Consider the following 4,170-nt stretch of genomic DNA (forward strand, 5'->3'; position numbering starts at 1 on the left):
AAAGGGAGAAGAGTAGTATGAGGGAAAAGGGAGGAGTAGTATGAGGGAAAAGGGAGCAGGGTAGTATGAGGGAAAAGGGAGAAGAGTAGCATGAGGGAAAAGGGAGAAGAGTAGCATGAGCGGAAAAGGGAGAAGAGTAGTATGAGGGAAAGGGGAGAAAAGCAGTATAAGGGAAAAGGGAGAAAAGCAGTATGAGGGGAAAGGGAGAAGAGTAGTATGAAGGAAAAGGGAGAAGGGTAGTATGTGGAAAAAGGAAGAAGAATAGTATGAGGGAAAAGAGAGATGATTAGTATGAGGAGAAAAGTATCAGTTATAATGAGAGGGAAAATATAAATACTAGGGGGAAAGTATGACGAGAAATTAGTGTGAGGAAAAAAAGGATATGTGTGTGGGAAAATATAAGGAAAAAATCAGCATGACAGTAAAATAAGGCGGAAAATATAAGTATAAGGGAAATGGGAAATATGGAAAATATGAGTATGTGGGACTAAATGGGGGAAAAATATAAGTTAGGAAAAATAAGAAGGAAAAGTATCAGTAGGATCAGAGGAAAATGAGGGGAAATATGAGGGAAAATATGAGTAAGAGGGGAAAATATGAATAAAGAGGGGATATTATGAGTAGGAGGGGAAATTAAGAGTAAGACAGGAAAATATGAGTAAGAGGCGAAAAAAAATAACAGGGTAAAATATGAGAAAAGAGGGAATATTATGAGTACAAGGGGAAATTATGAGTAGGTGGAAAAAATATGAGTACGAGGGGAAATTTGGTTGGAGGGGAAAAATATGAGTAGGAAGGGAAAATATGAGTAAGGGGGATATATGAGTAAGAGGGGAAATTATGAGTAAGAGGAGAAATTATGAGTAAGGGGAAAATATGAGTACGAGGGGAAATTTGGTTGGAGGGGAAAATATGAGTAGGAGGGGAAAATATAAGAGAGGAATATATGAGTAAGAGTGAAAATTATGAGTAAAGGGAAATTATGATTAAGAGGGGAAATTATGAGTACGAGGGGAAATTATGAGTAAGGGGGAAATATGAGTAAGAGGGAAAACTATGAGTACGAGGGAAAATTACGAGTAAGAAGGAATTTTGTGCTTAAGTGGAAACATTACGAGTAAGCGGAAAAATTGAGTAAGAGGGGAAATTATGAGTATGAGGGGAAATATGAATCTGAGGAAAGAATCATAAGGGAAACGTGGCTATTAGGGAAGGTCCAGGCAACAGGGAAAAATATCAGTATAAGGGAAAATATAAGTATGAGGGGCAAATATGAAGGAAATGAATGTAATAAAAAATATGGGACACGACAGAAAGTATGAGTATGAGGGAATATATTAGTATCAGGAAAAATACAAGCACAAGGGGAAAAATGAGAATATATGAGTATGATGAGCAATATGAATGAGAGGAAATGAGTATGATGGAAAATAAGAGTGAGGGGAAAATATGAGTTAAAACATGAGCGATGGAAAATGAGTATGAGGGAAAATATGAGTCTGGGGAAAATGAGTATGAGGAAAAATGAGGTAATAAAAAGTATGAGGGAAAATATGAGTATGAGGGAAATTATGAGTTTGAGGGAAAATATGAGTGAGGGAAAATATGAGTGTGAGGGAAAATATGAGTAAATGAGCAAAGACTGTGAGGAAATGTGAGGCATATGAGAGGACAGGAGCCAAATTACTGAAGGATAAGAGTAAGAACAAGGAGGTATAAGTATGAAGTCAGTATGAGGTGAGTATCATAGCAAAGAAGGGAGTCAAGTATGAGGTGAATGTGAGGAGTAATATGAGGATTAGGATTATTAGGTATGTATGAGGGGATATGGACAAAGAAGCGACATTAATAAGGGAAAACAAGAGACAATGCGAGTATAAGGAAAGGAATAAGGAAGAAAAGGTCGCAACAAGTGGATATGAGGATATGACAGTATGCGGTGGAGAATATGCGAGTATGAGGCAACGAGGAGTAGGGAAAAAAGGAATGCAGCAAAGTCAGTATGAGGGGTGTGGAGCACAGAATGAGTAGGTATCTATCGCTACATCCTTATACCTGTACAAAGCATTATCTAGGTATATTTGCTCCTTTCCACGCTAAACCGCCCTCCCTCCCTATCTCCCATCCACCCTGAGCTCGATTTATTAATTCTTCTCCCTTGATGACACCCGAATAACATCCACCTAAGTCTTGGCCTTACTCTCCCTCCCTCCCTTCACCTTCTACAACTACAGTACAATCCACCTTCTTAGTCTGCTTCTGCTCCTCCTTCCAACCACCTTAAATACCCCTTGCTCTTGTTCTACATCTCTGGTTTCTAAATTATACTACAAAACGAATTTATAAGATGGCAGATATACACCACGCATTATCTATTAGGGGCAACTGTGAATTGATAAAGGGATAAATCTAACTAGATTTGTGAGATCGGAAGATCTATGAGCAAGAGAGGAATTGTGGCAATTTAAGTGAATTTGAGAGATGAAAGAACTTAGAAAAACAAAAGCATCACGAGAATAATGGGTACGTAAAATTACATTCCTATTACATGATGCTTTAGGAATGAGGTGAAATTACGATGTTTAAAGTGTGAGTGAAAGTACAACACTAGTGGATGCAGTGAATGACAGATGAGTAAATCAAAACATGAAAAGAATTATGAGACGATATATTTTGGTACTTGGTGAAGTGTATGGAGAAATAGGAGCTGAAATTATGAGATGAACAAACTGTGAGAAAACAAATAATCAAGAACAATTTTATGAAGATATATGACTACGCTCTTATAAAGTGAACTGACGATATAAGATGAAACCCTGACGTGCATAGAAGTACAACAATACATTATGAGAAATATTAGGTATGAAAATATTAAAGGCGACTGAGAGATGGAAATCATGACCAGAAAAACTAATGTGAGTAAAACACTAATAATTTACGAGTAGCCACAATCATATCCCTATGAGAAGAAGGGGGAAAAACAAAGACTGAAAGGAGGTGTACCATGCAAGTAAGGAAAAAAAAAGTTGTTCGAAAATCATAAGGTATTTAAGCCCACTAACATTCTTATTCTTAGATAAAAAAAAAATAATGATGTCAAATACCATATGACTTTAGCACACACTTCATTTTCCTTCTTTGCTTACACTAAGAACGTTGCTAATAATCGGCTTGTAAGGACGATCTGTGTGCTTGTGTGTTCTAGGTCTTAGGAAAACACTGTGCAATACACCTAATAAACACAAAATACACCTGATGCACAACAATTAAACCAGCTTTATAAATTATGCCGAATATATGCAGATTTCAGTAAATATATAACAAATAAACCCAATATACGAAAAGAAACTATATGATGACAACAAATCCAATCCTAATACACTACACACAATATTCATTCATTCATTGCCAGACGCCATGCATCCCAAACGGGGTGGCCAAGGGCTTAGAGTTAATTGTTTTACAGGGAGGGGCACTAATCCTCCACCAACCCCACTTGACACGTAGGGAGAACGTTATGCCAACAGCATCTGGTGTTCCCAGGCGGTCACCCATCCAAGTACTAACCAGACCCAACGTTGTTTAACTTCGCTGATCGGACGGGAAGCGGTGTACTCAACGTGGCATGGCCACTGAGCATATAATAAATCTTACCCGGGTATATACAACATGAAATAGATAAGAAGTAGAAGTCTTATAAATTAGTACTGAATTACGAGCTACAGCAAACAAATCAGTCAATATCTATATGAAACGAGAACCTGAGAGTAACAAACTGCAAGGGGAAAGAAAATCATGCTCGATGCGAATATAATACAGGTGACAAAAATAATAATATTCATTGATTCTATTCTTATTAAAATGGGAGGCAAAAATAACAACACTGATTAAGAGTAATGTCAGTAACAAATAATAATACAGTAGTAACATTAATAATAATAACAATCATCATCATCATCATCATCATCATCATATTCCCAACCAGATGACCAATGAACAAAATAAAACCATTAAAATCATAGGAAAAGCACCACGTGTCTGACATCCACCTCCCTCCACCAATACCCACCGTTTCCGAGCCATGTGGAGGAGGAGTGGTGGTAGTAGTGGTAGTAGGAGTGGCAGCAGGAGTAGGGAAGAGGTAGGGATGAAAGGCCCATTCTGCTTAAG

General features: G+C 37.6%; 1 non-coding gene across 1 annotated transcript; it reads right to left on the reverse strand.

Annotated features, from left to right (window-relative positions):
* Positions 1 to 3,518: 3,518 nt before the first annotated feature.
* Positions 3,519 to 3,637, reverse strand: LOC145406998 (5S ribosomal RNA). The gene has a single exon (XR_013898662.1). It is a non-coding gene; the product is annotated as a 5S ribosomal RNA (ribosomal RNA).
* Between the last annotated feature and the right edge of the window lie 533 nt (positions 3,638 to 4,170).

The sequence above is a fragment of the Coenobita brevimanus genome, chromosome 71, assembly GCF_032717465.1.
Source record: "Coenobita brevimanus isolate Jiangsu-jjx chromosome 71, ASM3271746v2, whole genome shotgun sequence".
Lineage (NCBI taxonomy): Eukaryota > Metazoa > Arthropoda > Malacostraca > Decapoda > Coenobitidae > Coenobita > Coenobita brevimanus.